Raw genomic sequence first — 26,728 nt, 5'->3', positions numbered from 1 at the left:
TACATAATATAAAAGCAACACCGGTACAATTACCAAAATAACTCCGTACCATATCGTAGGAGCAAATATATATATATATACACATATATATATATATATATATATATATATATATAAATATTATTTTGATATCATTATTTGAACTCATCTAACTGTGAAGATAATTTGAATAATGAACACACTGCTTACTAAAATGCCAGTTTTTAAATGATCAACTGCAATGATAAGATTCTAGTACTCGACAGATACTCGGTGACCAATTATTAGACTGCGTGCAGCATGCACTATATATGATTTCAAACATGTTATAGTAATATAAAACAAATCTATATATTAAAATACATCACTCTCCACCCATTGATTACTCCAAATTATATATATATATATCAGTCACCAAAGCTCCTGCTATGCCAAAAACCTAAAATGGGAATAAAAAAATAAAATAAAAGAAGATATATACTTTGCAAATAGCAAACTATAACACCAAATCTGCAAACAACATCTTTAAATAAGGATCTCAGGTCAAGATTTTTTCCTGTTGAGTGTGAATTAGCGAAGAAGATGAAGTTGGGTTCTCAGGTGGACGAGGGAGCTCCGATAGCATTTGAACCACCTCTCTCATCGTCGGACGCTCGACGCTGTTTTCTTGTACGCATAGCATCGCGATGAACAACAGATGCATTGCTTCATCTTTGGGCACGGTTGTTAGCCTCGGATCGACGATGTTAACCGCTTCTTCTCTTGGACAATTTGTGATTAGTTTAGCCCAGTGAACGATATCTATACCTTCGCCAAATTCTCCCACCGGTCTCCGGCCGGTGATCAGCTCTAGAAGTACTACGCCCAAGCTGTAAACGTCGCTCTTCTCGTCCACTTTTAGTGTATACGCGTATTCTGCAACAAAAGGAGAATATTATCACGGCGAATTCAGTAATCGAGAATGACGGAGAAAACGAAAACTTGTCGAGGTAAAGAACAATGGCGAAAGGGTAATTGCAGCGTAGAAGAAAGCTTTACACGTAAGACCAACATCATCATCATTCAAACAAACATAAAAAAAACTGTGGTGGTGGGGGTGCATTTCGGTTACCTTTCACGACACTCAACGCCATGTAACGTTAGACATCACAGTCTGATTCAATTTTCTCATGCTCTTATCTGGAAAAATTACAAATTTTAGTCCCCCATCGTATCTGATTTTATTTGTAGGGTAAGTTACAAATTTTTTATCATTCAACTTTATTCTCATTTATATTTTAATCATTAATTTAAAAAAATTAAATGAAGTCGGTAAATTTTTTATTTGCTCCTATAGTAGTTACTTGGGTGTAAAATTATGAAAGGGTGACACGACAACAATGTAATTATTTAAATTACTTTTTATTGACATGATATTACTTTAAAAATGAAAATTTTATAGTTTTATAGTTTCATTCATGTGTAGTGTTAGCGATATAATTACCATTTTATAATTTCTTTTATGACTACTCAAGATACAAATAAACTCTCATTGTCGTTTTATACCACTTTATCATTTTATATTTTTTCAAAATCACTTTAAAAACTCAACCTTAAATCCAAAACTTATGAAATCCTGAACCACTTTGATTGATAATATCCAACATTCAATCAGTATGAGTTAAGTTATAGATATACCTCCTCATTCTTTAGATTTGAAAGAAAGAAAATGCTTCATTGTTGGCAAAACAAAGGAATTTGAAAACTGAAGTTTTTTTCACAAAAGTGAAGAAAGTTTGAAGGCTATTTCATAATTTTAAAGGAAAAATATTTAGTCATAACGTTGTTAAGTATTTAACAATTGAGTAACTGAAATAGGAGCAAATCAAAAGTTCAACGAATAAATTAAAAAAAATTTAGATTTTAGTGATTAAAATAGAAGTGTAATTTAAGAAAATAAAAGAGAGGGAATTTTTGTACGTACCTGGAGCAATGTAGCCGTAGGACCCTGCAATAGCTGACATGCACTCCGACGCAGCTCCGTCGACCAAGAACTTTGCCAGTCCGAAATCGGCGACGTGCGCTTTGAAGCTTGAATTGAGTAGAATGTTGTTCGATTTAACGTCCCGGTGTACGATTAAAGGCGAACAATCATGGTGAAGGTAACACAGGCCTTTGGCTGCTTCGGTTGCAATCTTGTACCTCAAGTTCCATCCCAGGAATCCACCTTTTTTCCCATGTAATGCTTCTCCAAGACTACCGTTTCTCATGTACTCGTAAACCAGAAAATTGGTTTCTTTGTTAGAACAAAACGCTAGCAGCCTAACGATGTTTTTGTGCCTAATATTTCAGAGTGTCTCGATTTCGGCTCGAAAACCATGATCATGGCTGCTAGTGTCAAAGCCAACAAGTTTTTTCACTGCAATTTCCATTCCATTAGCCATTTTCCCATAATACACAATCCCTGCACCTCCTCTTCCGATCACGTTACAGTCTGAAGATACTAATTTTTTACCCATTTTTATTTATTATTATTATTATTATTATTATAATAATTATTATTATTATTATTATTATATATATTATTATTATTATTAAAAAAATAATAGTTACAAACCCAAATCCCAGGCCCAACCAGAACCAGCCCAAACCCAACCTTAAACATTTGTGGTTTCAGCTAGGGTTTCTAAACCCTAGCTCTAGCCGCCGCCTCATCATCTCAGCCGTTGGATCTGAGAGATCCAACGGCCCACGCTCATCCAGATGCAAACCCTAGGGTATGATACCCTAGGGCCACGCGGCCGCCGTAGCTGTTCCCATCATCTCCACCGCTGCCACGTCTCGTCGAAGGCTTCCAGAAGAGCCACTCCAGCCGCACACGTCTCCCCCAAACGGTGAGTCACCACTGGAAGTCCGGTGACTCACCGAAGAACCCCTTTTGGACCGGTCTGAAGCCATCACCGGTGGTGGCTATAAAAGCCACCGAGCCCCCTGTCAACAAAAAAAAAGAGAAGAGGAAGAACAGGAAAAAAACCCCCAACAAACCAGAGCAAACCCACAACACAGCAACCAAAAACAAAAGAAAAGAAAGGAGAGAAGCTTACCGAGGAAGCCACGACCGCCGGACCTCTTCAAACGTCACCAAAAACCTTCGAAAATCGAAGGTACTTTCTTAGATTTGCTCCGATCGAGAGCTGTTTAAAAGAAAAGAACACCAGAACCGTCATTAGGACGGTCCGATCTACGTTTTAGTGTAAAAAAATTTTTCCGCCCACCGAAGGCGATGGCCGGCGGCGGGGTCAACGCCGGCGAACGGCTGCCGACCGGTGTGCTTCTCTCTGTTTTAGAGAGAAGTGAGAGAGAATTTTGAATTCTCTCAGAAGAGAGAGAGAGAAAAAAAAGGAAATGAGAGCTGGCCCTTCGGGCCAGCCGGTCCGGTTTCGGGCTTTAAATAGCCCTTCCCGAACGACGTCGTTTCGGGGAGGGCTATTTGTGTAATTAACTAAGGGTTAAATCACGTCCGCATCCCCTTAATTTGTAATTCTTACATTTTAGTCACTAAATCAAATTTATAATCCTTTTAATTTGGTCTCTAAATTTTATTTATTTATATTTTTGCCCTTAACCGTAATTATAAATATTTTAGATAAAATATGTATTTAGTCCTTTAGTTTTTAATAAATAATATTTTAATCTTGAGTATATATTTTTAATTTATTTTAATCTGATATTCGAATTTTATATAATTTTATTTTAGTCACTAAATTAATAAATAAGGAAAATGGCATGTTTAATCCCTATAGTTTTAAATAATTAATTATGAATTAGGTATTTAATTTTAATTTTATTATAATTTAGTCACTAATTTTAAATATTTTCATTTATTTTACTACTTTTAAATATATAGTTCTAATTGTATTTTTATTGTTTTAATTTTACTTGTTTATATATTTAAATATTATTTTTATTATTATTATATAGTCATATAAATATATATATAATAAATAATTATTTATAGTTTTTTTCATAAATTATTTTTATCATATTTTAATGTTTATTTATTTATTTTTCAATATCGAAGAAAAGGGCAGTCTTAATACAACTGGATGTCCTATTCTGGTATTTTAAAATTAAATATTATAAAAAATTTTATATTTTAATTTTATTTAAATTATTATATTAATATTTATTAATATCGAAGAAAAGAGCTGTCTTAAGACACCTAGAAGTCATTTTCTGATATTTCTAAATAAATAAATATTTTATTTATAAATATATATAAATTATTTTTTAATTATAATTTTGAAATAATAGGATTATAAATTAAATATATTTTTGAATTTTTAAATTTCTAATAATAGAGACAATTTATAATTAAAAAGTACCAATTTTGGGCGTTGTAGGGGTGCTAATCCTTCCCTAAATGTAACCGACCACGAATCCCTTTTTATTATCAAAAAGAACGAATTTTTGGTTAAAACGCAGATCAGTTTATCTTTTAATTGATGTTTTCTTAAAAACTCTTTTAAAAGATATTTTTTTAGGTATTCGACCTACCTGACCCAAAAGGCCGATGGCGACTCCCAAATTATTTTCAAAACCATTTATTCACATCATTTTTCCCGCCAAATAAATATTTCGTGCCCGGACAAAAACCGGTTACGACAGCTTGGCGACTCTGCTGGGGATCGTCAAATTTTTAAAATCAATTATAAATTGTCTCTATTAATTATAAATTAAAAATTCATATATTTGATTTATAATTCTTTCTTTTCAAATTTTTTATATACTTATTATTTTCATAGCATTTATATATTTTCTTATTTATATTTCATTTTATTTACAAGTATTTTATTTCATTATTTATTTTTTATGTCAGAGGTTTGAACATTTCTCCTCACACGCAACACTTGCATTGCATAACATAAAGCTCTATAATTGAGTTTGTCCCTTTTAAGTGGGAGTGAAAGCGACGTCTTCGTGAGAATTTATTCTCCGTGTCAGACCTAGCAAGTAACTTTCGGGGTTCATATGCTCTATGTCTTCGTGAGAATTTATTCTCTGTGTCAGGCATAGAGAAATATGTCCCCTCGAATTGAACTCGATCCATTTAAGTCTGTAATGGACTAGGATTGAGGGTTTGATAGCCCAAGGGGGCATCAACAAGGACAGTTCGAGTACCCTTACTACTAGAATTGAAACCCTGCATATAATAAACCTTAGAAACTCTTCCGATCTGAAGCCATGCCAAAATTTTGTCCAAAATAGGTGTACATACAGTAGAAATGAATTCTAACTTTCTTTTTATTTATTTTCTTACTGATTAAATTGCATGTGAATTTAAATTATTTAAATTATGAAAAAAACATGTTTAAATAAGAATATTTAGGTAGACATTATTATTAATTTTTTCTTTATTATGTAAACTAATTCATTTCTTTTTGTGTGTTCTTTATTTCTTCTGTTTGCATAGCATCATACAGGATAAAAGGCATTGATCCTCGTGTTAATTGTCATTGGAAAGCCTTCATCCATGGATAAAAAGTGTTCAAATCAAATAATTCTAAACTCAGAAGTAAGACAGTGGGCTGAGGACTTACAAAGACAAGGAGGAGACAGTCTGCAAGATGACTATGTATCGGACTTGGAAAGTTATGCTCCAGTTTCGCTAAAAAGAAATGATATGCAAGATTTGCGAAGCATTTGGGAAAGTTGGGACTCAAACAAAAAATTACAGTTTTATCAAAATTACGGAGACATCCCATATTTGCTCTATGTCGAAGTTGATGATGACTTATTTCGAGCCCTAATTCAATTCTGGAATCCAGGGTACAATTGCTTCACTCTCAATAAGGACGACTTGGTCCCTACTATTGAAGAGTACACAACTTTGCTACATATAGAAGGGGCTTTGGAGAATCGAATTTATTCAAAGTCAATTAAAACTCAACCCTTTCGAGTTAAATTAGCAAAGATTGTCGGGGTACGAGAAGAATGGGTGGTATCCCGTACAAAACAGAAGGGCGAAAGCGAAGGCATTGCTTGGACCAACATTAAAGAACTTATTCAGAGTCACCCAGACACTAAAGTACGATTAGATCTATTTGCTCTGGGTATGTATGGTGTGGTCATCTTCCCAAAAGTATTGGGATATATTGAAGCTGCAGTAGTAGATTTGTTTGAGCAGCTACCAAAAAAGATTAATCTTACTTCTGCAATTTTAACAGAGACTTTCAGATCGTTAAATGCTTGTAGAAAGCTAGGAGGTGGACGATTCTCAGGGTGTACCCAATTGTTATATGTTTGGATCCGTAGTCATTTCTGGAGGACAGAAAAGGTTTCATACCGGCGCTTTAATACGGATTACTCACCATTAAAAGAATTTCTGGAGCAAGAATGGCCGAAAGAAATTAAGAAAGATATGTGGATTAATGCCTTTCGAAATCTGCAAAGCAATGACATTGTTTGGCGAGCCCCATGGCAAATCCAAAGAGAATTCTTTTACAAATGTGGTGATTACAATTGGATAATGCTGCTCGGATTGTGGGGAGGAATTGGATATGCACCACTTCTGGTCATAAGACAGTATGAAGGTCGTTAATTTGTACATGTTACTGCTGGATTACATTCATCTGAGTTCGCCTTCCACAGCAAAAATTATAAAAGAAATATTATGGAGGCTTTTACAGCTTGGAAAACAACTTTTTGTATCCGAGCTAAAGCAGCAAAAGAAATGCTAACTCCTGATTATGAGGAATGGAGATCTGTCAGGAAAAATGAAAATATTCCTCTACCAGATCAAAATGAGGATATCTCTATGGAAGATCGCATTAAGGTGGTTCCATCAGAGATTGAAATCCTTAGAGCTGAGTTTGAAGCAGAAAGAGAAGGCTGGTCAAGAGAATTAGAGCAAATGAGACGAGATAAAGCTATGTTGGGTGTTGACATTGACTTTCATTCATCACAATGTGCAATGTTGAGAGAAAACAAAGAAAAAGTTGATGGTGAATTTAGAGCATTAAATAAAAATTACCAGGGGTTATATAAATCCCGGAAAGCATCAGGACCAAGCCAATCAACAGTACAAATGACCAGAGAATTGAACATCGAGAAAAGTCGAGTTGAAGATCTGAAAGGAAAGAATAGCCGTCTACTCAAAAGCCTTGAGAAAGGAAAGCAAAAAATGGAAGATTTTGAGGTTGACAGAAGAGAGCGAATTATAAAACACAAAGCTGAACATCGCGAGATCATGCAAAGAGAAAGGGATCGAGCCAAAGATTTAGAGGAGATGAAGAATGACATCTTTGATAAATTTGAATGTGAGAAAAATATCATGTTCAAGGGATTTGAATCTGAAATGAACCAGTTGATTGCCGAACTTGAAGTCAGAGGCCAAAAGATTGAAGAGTTCAATATTGAAAAAGGAAAATGGGAGCTGGAAAGAAAGAATTTCAACACCAAACTTGAGGTAGAGCAAGAAATGGCTAGCAATTGGATGCAAAGATGCAGAAACAAGAATGTTCAAATCCATAAGCTTAATCAAAGAACACAAGAAGCACGAACAAAACTTGAAGAAGATCTGGATCAGTCTAGAAACAAAAACTCAGAGTTTAACGCTTACATTTTGCAACTTGAAGAGTCATTATTTCAAGAAAAGGTTCGTCTAGGACCTAATGATCTCAAAGAAAGTAATGAGGAAAGTGCTTCACTGCGAAGACGCATTAGAGATCTTGAAAAAACTCTGTATAATTGTCAAGTCAGAATCACTGAGTTAGAGCAAACTCTTGAAGGAACTAATGAACAATAGCAAAAGTCAACTGATTTCTATGTAGAAAGAAGTGAAGAAAGAAGTAATATGGTATTCGAGGCCATGGTACAAATGAGCGAAGTTGCTAGATATGTTGGGGAACTAGCTGTTGAAGCTAAAATAATTGAGCATCACGTTGATCCAGTTTCTAAGTTCGGAAAGAAGGTGTCATGGTTAATGAAAGAAATTATAGAGCTTAATAGGAAAGCTACGCCTTATCTGTAGTTATGAACTATTATAAAGAAACTTTTGTATGCCGATGAAAGTTGTTCTATGACAGTTAACTTTTTGGGATCAATACCTTTTTGCATACATACATTTTGCATACATTCATTATTCATTTCATGATTTTCTTTATGTATAATTTTTATTATTAAGATAAAATTCATTAATTAAAATTTGAAAAAAATATAATAATATCAGAAGATTTTTCAATCGCAGTTATTCTGGCCAAAAGAGAAATACAACATCACTACGGTACTAGACAAGCTACTAAGAGAATTATGGAGGATAAAATACAACGTATTGATGAACAGCATAATAAAGAACAAGCAGAAATGAGAATGAAACTAGAAAAAATTGAAGCCAGTATTTCAAATTCACAAGAGACCATGATGCAGAAAATAGAAGACATGTTTAAAAGGCAGGCTATCATTGGAAAAATGCATGAAAATCATGTATCTTTCGACCAAGAACCTATGTATCCTTTAGGTTTTCCACCAGAACCAATTTATCACTCTGATACTACACCTATACAAATCATTGCCCGCACATCAGCATTTCAAGAAGCCAAACCACATGAAAATCGACAAGTGGATCCTGCATCTTCAAGCAAAAATCCACTTATATCAGATGTGAAAATAGGGGATTTTAATACTGAGTATCTAATCCCAGATTTGAATGAGCTGAATGAGAAAGAAAAAGTAAATGAAGAATTGACCAGACAGATCAAGAGCCTAGAAGAACGAATGAAATCCGTGGAAATTACTGAATCATTCTATGGGTTTGACGCTAGTGAGTTGAGTTTGGTTCCAGACCTAATCCTCCCCATCAAGTTCAAAGTTCCCGAATTTGATAGATATGACGGTACTACATGCCCTTCATCCCACATTACTATGTTTTTTCGCAGAATGGCAGGATATGTGAAAGATGAGAAATTATTAATTCACTGCTTTCAAGATAGTTTGAGAGGACCAGCCTTAAAATGGTATACTCAATTGACCAAAGCCAACATTAGATCTTGGAAAGATCTGGCTAAAGCATTCCTAGAGCAGTACCGCCACGTAACAGACATGGTCCCTGATAGATGGACTCTCCAAAATTTGGAGAAAAAGAATAACGAAACGTTTAGACAGTATGCTCAGAGATGGCGTGACACGGTAGCCCAAGTTCAACCACCTTTGTCAGAAAAAGAGGCCACAATAATATTTGTCCATACATTGAAAGCTCCTTATTTAAATCATCTAATGGGGAATGTAACCAGAAATTTTGCAGATTTGGTCATTTTTGGAGAACTCATTGAAAATGTCTTGAAAAGTGGCAAAATTGAATCAAATGAGGGGTCTAGTTCCAAAAGACCTATTTACCGGAAAAAAGAGAATGAAGTCAACAATGCAAACTCTTACAACAAGGATTCATCGAAAAGTGTTACAATAACCCAGCCAAGGGTTAAGAAAGAGGAAACAAACACTAATCAAGCAGAGTCCAGAGGATCTCGAAAGGAAAATGAAAGGTTGTCTTTTACACCTTTACCAGTACCATATGCTGAGATCTATGATTCGCTGTTAAAAGCAGATGTCATACGACCCCATCCTTTGGTTCCCATGCAACCACCATTCCCTCCATGGTATGATATAAAGGCACACTGTGTTTACCATGAAGGAATTACAGGTCATTCTATTGAAAACTGTTTGGCATTCAAAAGGGTGGTTCAAAATTTGATCAACACTGGAAAGTTGGAATTCAATTCACCATATACATCAAATCATCCATTGCCAAATCATGGAGATAAAAACGTGAATGCAATTCAGGAAGAGAACAGAAAGAAAGCAAAAACTGACATTTCTGAAATTAAATCTCCTTTTGTTTGGGTATTTCAACAACTCTCTTTAGCCGGTATAATTCCACAACAATTCAGGCCAAAGTATAATGAAGGCAAAAATTATTGTGAATATCATCAAGAGAATGGGCATGAAATTCAACTATGTCTTGAGTTTAGGGATTTGGTGCAAAAATTGATGAATAGAAGAGAGATAGAATTCTTTGAAGAAGAGCCAGGGAAAAAAGAAGATGATGTTTGCTCATCAGAGGATTCTAAACCTAGTCAAAGAACAAATGATCCTCTGATCATTAATGTGAAATCATCTACAGTAATTCCTGCACCAACAAAGCCGAAAGTAGTTATCACAACCCCTTTACCATTTCCATACAAAGATACCCGCAGGGTACCTTGGAATTATACTACCAATGTTTCAATGGTAGGAGGATCTGTTTCTCTAGAAAAAACAGAAGAGAAAGTACAGAGTTTGGGTTCGACATCTGAAGTAGTGAGTGAAGTCGGATTCTTTACAAGAAGTGGGAGATGTTACTCTCCCGAAACATCCAATGCCTCAGAACAAGTGAAAGAAAAAAGAAAAACCATGGTAATACCCCAAAAGGTATTTGATGATGAATCCCCTCCAGCATTCAATGAGCCTGTAACAGAAAAACAAGCGCAAGAATTTTTGAAATTCCTGAAACATAGTGAGTATAGTGTGGTTGAACAACTACACAAACAACAAGCGAGAATTTATATTCTTGATCTATTGATGAATTTAGAAGCCCATAGAAATGCTTTGATGAGAATGCTTAATCAAACCTTTATCCCTGAAGATATATCCCTCAATAAACTTGACAGAATTGTGGGACATATAGCCGCTGACAATTACATAACGTTCACGGATGATGAAATACCTGAAGGCGGAATGGGGTCAGTAAAATCTTTGAATATCACTACACATTGTCATGGTCATGTTTTGCCAGGAGTATTGATTGACAATGGATCCGCTCTCAACTTGATGCCTCTAGTCACACTTCAAAGAATTCCTGTGGATAAATCACACATGAAGAGTTATCAGAATGTAGTACGAGCCTTTGATGGTACTCAAAAAGAGGAGCTTGGGAAAATGGAAATACCGTTATTAATCGGACCAGTCGTGTACAATATTGACTTTGTGGTGATGGACATCCACCCTACATATAATTATTTATTAGGGAGGCCATGGATTCATTCAGCAGGAGCCGTTCCTTCTTCATTACATCAGAAATTGAAATTTATTGTTGATGGACAACTAATATGCATAGGAGCTGAAGAAGAAATCATTGCGTTTATAACAAGTGATGTTCCATATATTGAAACCAATGATGATGCTCTTGAATGCTCTTTCCGAGCTCTTGAATTTGTCAATGCAACCTTTATTGCAGAAGGAAGCAAAATTCCATATCCCAGATTATCTGATTGCACCAAGATGACGGTACGACAAACTTTAGGCATCGGAGCTAAAGCTGGGAAAGGTTTAGGAAAGAATCTTCAAGGGATTTCAGTTCCTGTAAGTATAAAGATGAATAAAGATCGTTTTGGGCTTGGATTTAAGCCCAATTTTCAACAAAAGAACAAAGAGATGAAAAGAAGGTGTGAAGACAGAAAGGCAAGGTTGAAAGGAAAAGAAATCCTTTGGGAACACATGTTTTTCCCACAGTTGAAGACCACATTCAGATCAGGAGGAACAATTAATGTAGAACAACAGCTTGTTGAGGCCTTTAAAGAAGAAAAATTGATGAAAGATCAAAGCATAGTTGAAGAAGCTATGAATGGATTATTTATCAACATGATCATGAATGACAACAAGACTGGCAAATATTTGGATAGGATTCGCCCATGTTTTCCCGGAGAAACACTCAACAATTGGACCACTGAAGACATTCCTATAGTTTTTAATATTAACACAGAGTAATATTCAGAACTAATCTTTATGTTTAGCTCAAAAGTATGAAAACTTGTTGTTATCTTGTAAAGGAAATTATGTTAACCTAATATTAAATATAAGAAATTTTATTTAAAATTTTCAGATGGCAATCATTCTTTACATTTTCTTACATTTTACATTTATTTATTACATAAATTTACTATATTCTTTCGGAAATTTGTCCGACTTAAATTTGCAGGTGTCACAATGTTAATAGCATGTTTATTCCTAAATTTAATCGAGAGATAAATTTAGAGCAGCCCATATGTCTGGAAGAAATCAATGGGTGTGAGGATGAACTGGAATGTGACGTTCCTACTGAATTATTAAGACTGGTAGAAAAAGAAGATAAACAAATTCTACCTCACAAAGAAGAGATTGAAACTGTAAATCTGGGAACAGATGAAGAAATGAAAGAGGTGAAAATTGGTACTACTCTGACAATCCAGATAAAACAAGAATTGATAAATCTTCTTCAAGAGTTCAAAGATATCTTCGCCTGGTCTTATCAAGATATGCCTGGTTTGAGTACAGATATAGTAATGCACAAGCTTCCAATCAATCCACCGGTCCAACAAAAGCTCAGGTGAATGAGGCCAGAAATATTGTTACAGATCAAAGAGGAAGTGATGAAACAGATTAATGCAGGTTTCCTACAGGCAGCCAAATACCCAGAATGGGTAGCCAATATTGTTCCCGTACCAAAGAAAAATGAGAAAGTTCGAATGTGTGTGGATTACAGAGATCTCAACAAAGCTAGTCCGAAAGATAGCTTTCCATTACCCCACATAGACACCTTGGTAGACAATACTGCAGGACACGCATGGTTTTCATTCATGGATGGCTTTTCAGGATATAATCAGATAAAAATGAATCCTGAAGACATGGAAAAAACAATATTTGTAACCATGTGGGGCACATTCTGCTATAAAGTGATGCCATTTGGATTGAAAAATGCAGGGGCAACGTATCAAAGAGCCATGGTAACTTTGTTTCATGACATGATGCACAAAGAAATTGAAGTATATGTAGATGACATGATTGCCAAATCCCGAACTGAAGAAGAACATATTCAAAATATGAGAAAGCTTTTCCAGAGAATGAGGAAGTATCAATTAAAGCTCAACCCTGCTAAATGCACTTTTGGGGTAACTTTCGGGAAACTTTTGGGATTTGTGGTCAGCAAAAAAGGAATCGAGATTGATCCAGATAAAGTAAAAGCAATTTAAGATCTTCCACCACCCAATACAAAAAAAAGAAGTTCGAGGCTTTTTGGGAAGATTAAATTATATATCTCGGTTTATTTCTCAATTAACTGACAAATGTGATCCAGTGTTCAAATTACTTCGAAAGAACAATCCTGAAGTCTGGAATGATGAATGCCAAGAAACTTTGGATATTATTAAGAAATATTTATCCAATGCCCCCATTTTAGTATCACCAATGCCTGATAGACCGTTAATTCTCTACTTGACGGTCTTTGAAAATTCGATGGGATGTGTACTGGGACAGCAGGATGAATCTAGAAGAAAATAAAAAGCTATTTATTATCTGAGCAAAAAATTTACTGATTGTGAAATTCGATATCCACCAATACAAAAATTATGTTGTGCCTTGGTGTGGGCTACTCGAAGACTCAGACAATATATGTTATATCATACTACTTGGTTGATATCCAAATTTGATCCTTTGAAATTCTTAATGGAATCACCAGCTTTGACAGGCAGAATGGCCAGATGGCAAATGTTATTATCTGAGTTTGATATTGTATATGTCAACCAAAAAGCGATAAAAGGAAGTGTCATAGCTGATTTTATGGCCAGTCGTGTATTAAATGATTATCAGCCTTTGAGTTTCAATTTTCCTGATGAAGATTTGTTGTGCATATCCATGAATGAAGAAATCAGAACAAATGATGCATCTGCATCTTGGAAGCTTTACTTTGACGGAGCATCCAACGCCTTGGGACGAGGAATCGGGGCAGTGTTAATTTCTCCAAAAAATATTTATTATCCCTTTACAAGTAGACTGGAGTTCTTTTGCACCAATAACATGGCGGAATACGAAGCTTGTGTCATGGGATTGAAAGCAGCTATAGAAAGAAAAATCAAATGTCTCAAAATATATGGAGATTCATCGTTAGTGGTGTATCAATTACGAGGAGAATGGGAAACAAAAGATCCCAAATTGTTGGAATATCAAAATTTTACCCTCAAATTAGTGAAAGAATTTGAGAAAGTCACCTTCAATTATCTCCCTCGATAAGAAAATCAAATGGCAGATGCTTTGGCTACATTAGCTGCTATGTTTCAGGCAACTAAGAAAGTTGATATGATGCCAATCAGAATGCAAGTATATGAAATTCCTGCACATTGTTATAGTGTGGAAGAAGAGGTAGATGGTAAACCATGGTATCATGATATCCTGCAATATATCAAAAATCAAAGTTATCCACAAAATGCATCTGAAATTGATAAAAGAACCTTGAGAAGAATGGCTGCTGGATATTTTCTTGATGGCGAGATTATGTATAGAAGAAGCAATGATCAAATGCTATTGAGATGTTTAAATACCAGCGAAGCCAGAAGCATCATTGAAGAAGTACACAGTGGAATATGTGGAACACATGCAAATGGTCTTTCCATGGCCAGAAAAATAATGAGATATGGATACTATTGGGCTACCATGCACACAGATTGCATTGATTGTGCAAGGAAATGTCATAAATGCCAGATATATGCAGACAAGATTCATGTACCCCCATCTCCTTTACATGTAATGACAACACCCTCGCCATTTTCTATGTGGGGAATAGATGTCATTGGTGCAATCACACCAAAAGCATCGAATGGACATTGCTTCATCCTTGTGGCAATTGATTATTTTACCAAATGTGTTGAAGCTGCTTCATATGCCAATATTAAGAGGTCTACAGTCTGCAAATTCATAAAGAAAGAGATAGTTTGCCGGTATGGCTTACCAGAAAGGATCATTACAGATAATGCTCTGAACCTGAACAACAAAATGATGACCGAACTTTTTGCACAGTTTAAGATCAAACATGCAAACTCAGTAGCATATCGTCCAAAGATGAATGGGGCAGTTGAAGCAGTAAATAAGAACATCAAGAGAATCATTACAAAGACCACTGAAACTTACAAAGATTAGCACGAGAAGTTACCTTTTGCTTTATATGCATACCGAACTACTGTTCGAACATCTACTGGGGCAACACATTTTTCTTTAGTCTATGGGATGGAAGCAGTCTTACCAATTGAAGTTGAGATTCCATCACTTCGAATTTTGAGAGAAATAAAATTGGATGAATCTGAATGGATGATGAATTTTGAGATTCCATCACCTTTTGCTTTATTTGCCATGGACAGATGTATCAGAAACGGATGATGAAGTCTCATGACAAGAAAGTACATCCAAGAGAATTCCAAGAGGGTGATCTAGTACTAAAAAAGATCTTGTCTATACATAAGGATTTCCGTGGGAAATGGATGCCTAATTGGGAAGGGCCATACGTTGTAAAAAAGGCCTTTTCCGGAGGAGCGTTGATCTTGGCAGAAATGGATGGAAAAATTCTGAGAAATCCAATAAACTCGGATTCTGTCAAGAAATATTATGCTTGAAGAAAAAAGAACAAGAAAAAAAAAGGGTCAAGATGAAAACTCGCAAAGGGCATCTTGTAACCAAATGAAGGATTTGAGTTGAAAACCTGAATGGGCGTGTAACATCCTCCATGTCGGGTTAGTGATTAATTTGCAAAGTTTCAACATTTGGTGATTAAAGTAGAATAATTATATAGTTTAAATAGTATGGTTAGTAAATATGAGATGGGGTAAGGACCAAATGGTCATTTGCAAGGAATTTCTAATTAAATTAAAATGTTATGGGGTATATATGATACCCACGTGTGATTTTAGGTTCCAGAACCTCCCATTTCTTCTTCATTCTTCCTTATTTCTTCTCTTCCTTCTCTCAGCGTGTGGCTTGCAATTAAGGTAAGAATCTGAACTTGGTAGTTTCTTTGATGTTTTAAGATTGGAAATGAAAGCTTGGATGTTATATAAGCTAAAGGAAAGCTTATATGACATTAAAACAACAAGATTAGTGTTTTATAGATAGATTTGGAAAATGAGTTTTTAGATGAAATTTTGATATGGATGAGTTTTTGATGTTTGAATCAGATTTTTGACTTGTCAATAAGCTAATTAAGAAGTATGAGGGGTTAGAATTCAAATTAGAACATATTGGAATTTGGGTTGGATTCTTAAATGCTACAGGGAGAATTGGATTTCTAGGTTTTAGAGGTATTTAATGGATAATAATTAGTTTAAGTAAGTGTATAAGAGCTAAGAGTAGTAAAGGGATTGAAATATGTAAGTTTGAGATGAAATGGGATGATTTCCGAGCTCAAATTAGGATTTTCGGGCTAGGGGAATCGGTACCCATTCAAGGGGAACCGATACCCCTTCAACGAATATGATTTCCAGAATGCTAGAGGGGAATCGGTACCCCCAGGGGGGGAACCGATACCCCCTCATCGTATATGAAATTCCAGATTGCTTGAGGGGAATCGATACCCCCAGGGGAGGAACCGATTCCCCCATGAGAAAAAGAAGAAGAAAGAAAAGAAAGCAAGACTAAGCTATAAATTCTTTAAATTAGTAAGCTATTAAAGCTTAATTGCAAGATATAGACATCTGATGATCATCTTAAAAATTATGTTTATGTAGATACCGAGCCTACTCGAGTTCGGGAACAATCTACAAGTAGAATCGATCGAGGAAAAGGCAAAGAAGTATAGGTGAGTGCATATGCATAGCATGAATATAGTAGTATATTCAGTTCTAGACTTGTGATAAGTCTAGATTCCATATTTTGACATATGATTACATTCCATATTATGATACATGACATGAATTTGTATTAAATGTATTACATGACATGAATTCATATTATATGTATTACATGACATGAATATGCAGAAAAAGTTATATGCACTATGTGATAAAGGTATGTAAATGATATGCCTATGTGTTAAAGGTATGGAAATACTATGTCTACGCGATATGAACTACGGGAAATGTATAAGCCCATGTTATGTAGATGAGAACTATAGGTATAGTTGGCATGCCAAGGGTAGAGGGTATACTCGGTTCTTTAGGACATATGTATATCCTTTGGAACCTGTGTGAAGTCTTGAAAGACACATACTTGATCCATAGTATATGTATATGATTCTTAAGGAATTCTACGTGGTCCTTATGGACATAATTCTACGAGCACTTCGGTGCAATTCTACGGGCACTTCGGTGCAATTCTACGGGCACTTCGGTGCATTTATACGAGCTGTGGTGACAGCATAGTGCACAACCTCACATTACTCAAATACCTTAGGTTCTCAATATGCTATCATGGGCCAATAAACTTATTAATACAGAATAATGAATGTTACAGTCATCCGCTTACAGGTATGGATATTGATGAAGTATACTACATTGATTAGTTACATGTTTGCATCTCATCTCATATGATCCTGACATTTTCATTACATTACATTGCCTTATTATTGTTGCCTCACTAAGTTGATGACTTAGCGTGTGAGTGTTTCACACGTAGGATCCGAGGAAAATAGAAGAGACAGGTGAAGCAGCTTGACAGTATTACTCCTGCAACCATCAGATCAGAAGCAACTTAATCAGTAGGTCATTTTGCTATGTAAATGACAGTTGGCATGTAATTAAAGGGTTAAGTTGTGTATGCTCTGAATATTTTGGTAAACTTATATTACAGTATGTATATTATGGTATTTTCTTAATATAAGATCAAATATTTTACTATTATTTATTAAGAGTTGTGTTTTAAAGTCAATGTAGTATCTCTGACTCATATCCGGGTCGGGTATGGGTTGGGGGTGTTACAGGGCGGCTCAAATGCATATTGATATTAGGCATCTGGCAATTGAGCCCTCTTAAGATTTTGACAGTTTGGGAGAAACTTCACATTTACAAGCATTTTGACAACGTTTGAGATCTTCAAAAACAAAAGCTTACATCATTACTCTAAATTGTGTCAATTTGATTAATTTAGAAATACTTATGCTAATAATTTGTTGAGTCATTTGAATTTTTATCATTCTTATGCTTGCCATAACTTTGAATACAATTCTATCTATTATTTAATAAATTCCAAGATCAATTTATTTGAGATTCAATTTATTTATAAAATTCAATTTATTCTTTTATGGATTAACATAATTTTGAAATAAGTTAAAGATTTCTGAATATCACTTTATGTTAATACTTTTAAAGGCATGGAATACAAAATAAGCAAATTATCACCATCATAAAGCCATGAACAAGTCATTATCTGCACTCTGGTTATATAGGGTAACATTGGTTACAGTATTCCAAAAGTTAAAGATGACAAGTTTTACTGTCAACTAAACCGTTCCATGATTCGAAAAGAGTGGGATATATTGGAGCAGCAGAAGAGAGAGTTTGTTGTAGCAATAATTGCAAGTAAATGCACCAACAAAAATCTTCAAGCCCATCATAATGATGTTTATTTCTTCCAGTAAGGTTATTACACTGGATGCCACCGACAACAAGGTCGAGTCCGTTAAAACTACTCATCAATTGCTCCAACCGATCATCATTCAGTTCTTGCACATCTGTTTTCAAAATTATGCCAAGACAGTAAAAGGCAACCTCTGCATCATTGATCCCAGAGAAAAGAGACAGGACATTGATACCACCATGGAACATGTCTCTATACAGATCCTCATGTATGGTTTTTAGGGAAACCTAGAAGCATTTCCACCTCATCAGGTTCAAGTAGATTAACTTTATTCATTCCAACCCATACCATATTCCATTTTAAGCACTCATCAAGAACATACTTCTAGACACTCGAAGGTGGCACATCGTCATAAGCTTCAAGAGCCTTACATATCATTTCTGTCAATTTGGCACTTCCTGTACATGTTTGTAAACAGTTCAACTTTGTTCTTGGATCCCAGGAAGGCCATCATTTCTTTGTCAATGGAAAAATATCATGTATAGTGCGTGGAGAAAACAAGATAAGAGGAAATCTGTTCTCAATTGGCAGATTATGAATATAGCCTATTTTCAGTGTAGTAGCATGAAAATGCTTCGAATCTACAAATTATGGCTCTACATCGAATAAAGTACTATGATATTCCAGTCCAAACATTAATTGGAACAAGATGAATGTGCTCATAGTAGAAATAAGAAGACCCAATAGCATCTTCTGGAAGTGTTCTTTGAGTTATCTGATCTGGTTTGGTATGAAACCCAAAAACCAATCATTAGAACAAGATGAATATGCTCATAGTAGAAATAAGAAGACCCAATAACATCTTCTGGAAGTGTTCTTTGAGTTATCTGATCTGGTTTGGTATGAAACCCAAAAACCAATCATTGGATTTGAAAGATGAATGTGCTCATAGTAGAAATAAGAAGACCCAATAGCATCTTCTGGAAGTGTTCTGTGAGTTATCTGATCTGGTTTGGTATGAACCCCAAAAACCAATCATTGGATTTGAAAGATGAATGTGCTCATAGTAGAAATAAGAAGACCCAATAGCATCTTCTGGAAGTGTTCTTTGAGTTATCTGATCTGGTTCGGTAGGAACCACAAAACCAATCATTGGAATTAAAAGATGAACTGCATGATCGTCTTCATTAAGAAGCTTCTTTTCAAGCTTCTTCTGTTTATTTATTTCCCAAAAATCATAGCCCAAGTTTCTCCTTTTCTTGTAATTGGGATCATTGCATAATGGCTTCCTATCTTTTACCGGAAGAAGTGCGTCAGCAGCCTTAGCCATTTGAGTAGCACATATAAAATCTGTCAATTTTGTAATTGATGAATCTGAACCACATCTTTTCATGGCTATTGAAGCCTCAGCCTTTGAGAATCCCATTTCTTTTCAAGTATAACAATTTACTCTCCTCATCAGAATCAAAATTCAAGATTTTCTCGGTATTAAATGAACTATCGATATCTGCGAAATCATCTTGAAAGATCACTTCATAATCAGATGAGTTGTTATCAGAATCAACATGTTGCATGAATGCAAGCTTTTCAAGAGCCTATACTATTGAGTTTTATTCTCAAGAGATTTTGTGACATTATATCTACATCTACATTTGTCAAAGATGATAGATTCTCTGGTTTGAAGAAGAAAGATTTATTGGGTTTCTACAACTGAAGAAATACTCAGTTCACCAATCTGAAATCAAATAACTTAACATTCATGCATCATATTTAGGCATTTGCAAAAATAGGTGCATTTTCATTCATTCTCATCCATGTTGAATTTTGACAGGAATTTCAAAGATTTTAGCAAAGATTCAAATCCATCATTTGATGGATCAGCTTTTCCAGAGAAAGTTCATAATGAGAAGAACTCATCTGAAGAAGGAGGTAGAGTTCATAATGAGAAGAACTTGTTCAATCTTTTGCTCAAATCCATCACTTAATGGATCAGCTTTTCCAGTTCGAGTTCATAATGAGAAGAACTCATCTGAAGAAGGAAGAAGAAGTTCATAATAAGAAGAACTTGTTCAACTTTTTGCTAAAATCCATCACTTGATGGATCAGCATTACCAGTTCGAGTTCATAATAAGAAGAACTCATCTGAAGAAGGAAGAAGAAGTTCATAATAAGAAGAACTTGTTCAACTTTTTGCTAAAATCCATCACTTGATGGATCAGCATTACTAGTTCGAGTTCATAATAAGAACTCATCTGAAGAAGGAAGAAGAAGTTCATAATAAGAAGAACTTGTTCAACTTTTTGCTAAAATCCATCACTTGATGGATCAGCATTACCAGTTCGAGTTCATAATAAGAAGAACTCATCTGAAGAAGGAAGAAGAAGTTCATAATGAGAAGAACTTGTTCAACTTTTTGTTTAAATTCATCATTTGATGGATTAACATTGCCAGGTAGAGTTCATAATGAGAAGAACTCGTCATCTGAAGAAGAAGAAATTCATAATGAGAAGAATTTGTTCAACTTTTTGCTCAAATCCATCACTTGATGATCAGCTTTTCCAGAGAAGTTCATAATGAGAAGAACTCATCTGAAGAAGAAGAAGTTCACAATGAGAAGAGCTTGTTCAACCTTTTGCATAATTCTATTACAGAAAGAGATAGATTAGCATCAACCTTTCCAGAGAAGTTCATAATGAGAAGAACTCATCTGAAGAAGAAGAAGTTCACAATGAGAAGAGCTTGTTCAACCTTTTGCATAATTCTATTACAGAAAGAGATAGATTAGCATCAACCTTTCCAGAGAAAGTTCATAATGAGAAGAACTCATCTGAAGAAGAAGAAGTTCACAATGAGAAGAGCTTATTCAACCTTTTGAATGACTCTATCACAGAAGGAAATAGGTCAACTTCATCCCCATCGGAAAGTTCATAATGAGAAAAACTCATCTGAAGAAAGAGAAGAATTTATTCAACATCTCCATCATAATCAAATGAAGCCAAATAGATAAAAAAATTTATTATCTTTTCGTCTTTGCCTTATTCTTGTTAACACAAGAATGAGCAAAGAGGGGCAGCTGAAGATACTAATTTTTTACCCATTTTTATTTATTATTATTATTATTATTATAATTATTATTATTATTATTATAATAATATATATTATTATTATTATTAAAAAAATAATAGTTACAAGTCCAAATCCCAAGCCCAACCAGAACCAGCCTAAACCCAACCCTAAACATTTGTGGTTTCAGCTAGGGTTTCTAAACCCTAGCTCTAGCCGCTGCCTCATCATCTCAGCCGTTGGATCTGAGAGATCCAACGGCCCACGCTTATCCAGATGCAAACCCTAGGGTATGATACCCTAGGGCCACGCGGCCGCCGCAGCTGTTCCCATCATCTCCACCGCTGCCACGTCTCGTCGAAGGCTTCCAGAAGAGCCACTCCAGCCGCACACGTCTCCCCCAAACGGTGAGTCACCACTGGAAGTCCGGTGACTCACCGAAGAACCCCTTTTGGACCGGTCCGAAGCCATCACCGGTGGTGGCTATAAAAGCCACCGAGCCCCCTGTCAATAAAAAAAAAGAGAAGAGGAAGAACAGAAAAAAAACCCCCCAACAAACCAGAGCAAACCCACAACACAACAACCAAAAACAAAAGAAAAGAAAGGAGAGAAGCTTACCGAGGAAGCCACGACCGCCGGACCTCTTCAAACGTCACCAAAAACCTTCGAAAATCGAAGGTACTTTCTTAGATTTGTTCCGATCGAGAGCTGTTTAAAAGAAAAGAACACCGGAACCGTCATTAGGACGGTCCGATCTACATTTTAGTGTAAAAAAAAAATTTCCGGCCACCGAAGACGGTGGCCGGCGGCAGGGTCAACGCCGGTGAACGGCTGCCGGCCGGTGTGCTTCTCTCTGTTTTAGAGAGAAGCGAGAGAGAATTTTGAATTCTCTCAGAAGAGAGAGAGAGAAAAAAAGGAAATGAGAGCTGGCCCTTCGGGCCAGCCGGTATCGGGCTTTAAATAGCCCTTCCCGAACGACGTCGTTTCGGGGAGGGCTATTTGTGTAATTAACTAAGGGTTAAATCACGTCCGCAGTCCCTTAATTTGTAATTCTTACATTTTAGTCACTAAATCAAATTTATAATCCTTTTAATTTGGTCTCTAAATTTTATTTATTTACATTTTTGCCCTTAACCGTAATTATAAATATTTTAGATAAAATATGTATTTAGTCCTTTAGTTTTTAATAAATAATATTTTAATCCTGAGTATATATTTTTAATTTATTTTAATCTGATATTCGAATTTTATATAATTTTATTTTAGTCACTAAATTAATAAATAAGGAAAATGGCATGTTTAATCCCTATAGTTTTAAATAATTAATTATGAATTAGGTATTTAATTTTAATTTTATTATAATTTAGTCACTAATTTTAAATATTTTCATTTATTTTACTGCTTTTAAATATATAGTTCTAATTGTATTTTTATTGTTTTAATTTTACTTGTTTATATATTTAAATATTATTTTTATTATTATTATATAGTCATATAAATATATATATAATAAATAATTATTTATAGTTTTTTTTTCATAAATTATTTTTATCATATTTTAATGTTTATTTATTTATTTTTCAATATCGAAGAAAAGGGCAGTCTTAATACAACTGGATGTCCTATTCTGGTATTTTAAAATTAAATATTATAAAAAATTTATATTTTAATTTTATTTAAATTATTATATTAATATTTATTAATATCGAAGAAAATAGCTGTCTTAAGACACCTAGAAGTTCTTTTCTGATATTTCTAAATAAATAAATATTTTATTTATAAATATATATAAATTATTTTTTAATTATAATTTTGAAATAATAGGATTATAAATTAAATGTATTTTTGAAGTTTTAATTTCTAATAATAGAGATAATTTATAATTAAAAAGTACCAATTTTGGGCGTTGTAGGGGTGCTAATCCTTCCCTAAACATAACCGACCACGAATCACTTTTTATTATAAAAAAGAACAAATTTTTGGTTAAAACGCATATCAGTTTATCTTTTAATTGATGTTTTCTTAAAAACTCTTTTAAAATATATTTTTTTAGGTATTCGACCTACCTGACCCAAAAGGCCGATGGCGACTCCCAAATTATTTTCAAAACCATTTATTCACATCATTTTTCCCGCCAAATAAATATTTCGTGCCCGGACGAAAACCGGTTACGACACAGTCTTTAACGCATTCAAGAATGTCGGAAACCGTGAATTCGAGCTTTTGGAATGCTGTCATCCTCCAAGAATTCGAACCCTTTTTCTTAAATGATCTGGCCTTGATTATGGCGGCAGTGACAAATATTACAGAGCATATCAATAGGCCGAGTGCAAAGATTAACTTGAAGTTTCCGGGGACCTTTCTCGGGGTGCCTGTAATTGCAGTGAAATTGCAAGGATTGTTCAAGAGAGAACCACAAAGTTGAGGATTGCCTGCAAATGATGAAGCGTTAAAGACGGAGAATTGGCCAGCTTCCGGTAGCTTCCCGGAGAAATCATTGAAAGAGAAGTCGATAACCGTAAGGCTTTTCATCGACCCTATGCTTCGAGGAATGGCCTGATTTAAATGGTTCCTTGATACGTTCAAGTAACCCAGGATATGCACATTGGAAATCTCAGGTGGAATTGAACCAGAAAGGTTATTCTGGCTCATATCAAGGTAAGTTAGATGAAAACAATTTCCGATTTCGACGGGAATACTACCGGAAAGCGAATTTCTACTAAGATCAAGTTTCAAGACTTGCCTGAGCTCTCCTATAGATGGTGGTATTGAACCAGAGAATTGGTTTCCACTAAGTAGAAGGATTTCAAGAGAAGACATGTTGGAAAGTGAAAATGGCAATGGACCGGAGAGGAGATTGTTCGATAAATTAAGCCGCCCGATCTTAACAGGTTTCGATGATTGATTATGGTTTTCGGCCAATATCCCGGATAGGTAATTGCTCTGCAACTCTGCAAAACTCAACTAGGGAAAGTAGATGAACCCGTCCGGAATGCTACCATTCAAGTAATTCTACCCCAACCTTACTCTAGTGAGACTATAACATCTCCCTAGCTCTTGAGGTATATTCCCGAAGAGGAAATTCTTCATCAAAAGCAATATACTCAGCCGATTCGATGCACGCAAGTCCGAAGGGATCGTGCCGGTGAGCTTGTTACAAATCGAGAAACTGCAGATTCCCATTTCGACCGATATTCTTCGATATAACACCAGTAAAGTTGTTCATCCAAAGCTGCAGAGTTTCCAAATAAGGCAATTCAGCTACGTAGTCCGGAATAGACCCGTGCAACCTGTTCCGAAAGTCGATTGATATGAAGATAGAGTGTATCCAAAGACTGTAAATTTCCCAGTTCTTGAGGAATTGGACCATCTAATTCACAGATTGAGAGATCCATGATAATCAAGCACACCAAATTGCCGAATTCTACAGGGATACCACCTTGGAAAACATTATAATACCCCCAGTAAGCGCTTTCAAGTTCTTGAGGTTACCTAATTCCCCAGGGATTTTTCCATGAAGATCATTCCCCGAGAGCTGAAGATATTCTAACCCCACTAGTGTGCCGTAACCGACGGGATTTCGCCGTAGAAATAATTCCCACCGAGATCCAAGTGCCGGACAGCCGGAGTTTCTTCAACCCATGAACCCCAACCGGCAGTAAAGCAGTGATGTTGTTGTTATAAGCATCAAACACTTCCAGGTTAGCAATACTTTCATAGTTCCAATTCAGATCACCATTGAACTGGTTGTTCGAAATGTTCAGAACCCGAAGCTCACTTAAGTTCGCCATCTCAATGCCGCCGGTGAAGTTGTTGCCGGCAAGAGAGAGGTTAGTCAGTCTATCGAGCTGTGAAATCCAAGTAGAAACAGAGCCGCTCATGTTCATGTCTGTCAGGTCCAACGAAACAACTCGTCCCTCGGAGCAGCTTATCCCGACCCAAGAACATACCGAACTCGGTTCCGAAGAATTCCATGAGCTTAAGAACGGTTCAGGGAACGGAAACCCTTTTCTGAGCGTGACCAAGACATGAAAATCAGTAAGTAATGAAGTAGCAGAAGAAGAAGAAAAAGTGGTTAGACGAGAGAACAATGTCAAAACAATGACAGGGACCATGTTTTCCCTTTGGAAATACGTTTCAAGAGGATGACGTTTGGAAGGATTCAAGAATTCCAACAACAAAAGATTTTCTAGGAAAGGAGGACGGAGAAGTGAAGGAAATCTGAGAAACTTCAAGTGTGTGTATAGGCTTGAGGAATCAATCATCTCCATACAAGAAAGAAGCCAAGCTTCTCCTTTATTTAGCGCTGCTCTTTCTTCTTTTCCCCTTTGGATTATCTCCAACAGAGGAAGAAGAGAAACAGGATATTGAAATTCTACTACTAAAGCAGTACTAATAGTTTCAACTGCTCATTCTTTATCTAAAGATAAAGCTAAGCCTACGAACAGAGAGAATAGAGCAAGGCATTTGTTCAAAGATGAATAATCATAATTTTAAATATAAACTGTAAAATAAATATTTTATTTATTTATTATATATATATATCCAGAGATTGAATCTTATTACGCAATGTAAAAGTCTTTTAATTTTAAACAATTATATATATATATATAATCTTCAAATGCACCGAAGAATAAAAAGCAAAATTAGAATGGATAACAAAATTTTAAAGCCGAGAAATGTAGAGGGGAGAAAGTGGAAGTGATGCTCTGTTTCCTCTACTTCATATGACAAAAACACCCTTTTGCTTTAATCAAGGAAGATTCTTTATTGCTTTGAACGAGAGAGAAGAGTTGGTGGAACTGCACTTTCAGTCATTTTAAAATGGCTAAACTGTCCTGTTTCTTTTCATCAATTGACGACCATCTAATTCCCATTTTAGCCTTTATGTTGTTGTCGCCTCAAAAAAGTTTGAGAATGATTCATAGAAGCAAGGTTCACACAGTAGCAGTGGAGGCTTCTTGATCTTTTGTACTTCTTTGATGTAATATTCATCTTGATTTATGTTTTTTGTACCTCCGGGAACACTTTTTGACGAAGTTCCTAAAAGCTCTTGTACTTAAATATATATCCTCAAATCAACTATGATGTACATACGAGATTTAAACAAGACTTTTAACATGTTCATATAATGTGTCAATTTATTATACCTTAGAATATATTGTTTATTTGAGTTTTTAAACTCGTGTCCCCGAGCACAAACCCTCAAGTCAATTATAATATTAAGATGAGACGTAGATAAGACGTTTGATAAACCCACACGATGTATTAAAATGAAATTTAATATGTGACCACCAAATGTGTTTAGTACGTCAACTTATAAATAGACATAATAGTCTCATGATTTACACATGCACTAAGGATC

The 26,728-nt window shown here is 35.3% G+C and overlaps 1 pseudogene; it reads right to left on the bottom strand.

Annotated features, from left to right (window-relative positions):
• Positions 1 to 517: 517 nt before the first annotated feature.
• On the bottom strand, positions 518 to 25,776 carry LOC120123180 (annotated as a pseudogene).
• Positions 25,777 to 26,728: the final 952 nt, after the last annotated feature.

The sequence above is a fragment of the Hibiscus syriacus genome, unplaced genomic scaffold, assembly GCF_006381635.1.
Source record: "Hibiscus syriacus cultivar Baekdansim isolate YM2019G1 unplaced genomic scaffold, ASM638163v2 tig00110391_pilon, whole genome shotgun sequence".
Classification (NCBI taxonomy): Eukaryota; Viridiplantae; Streptophyta; class Magnoliopsida; order Malvales; family Malvaceae; genus Hibiscus; species Hibiscus syriacus.
Note: the sequence above shows the minus strand (reverse complement) of the source record. Positions and strands in the feature narration are given on the sequence as shown.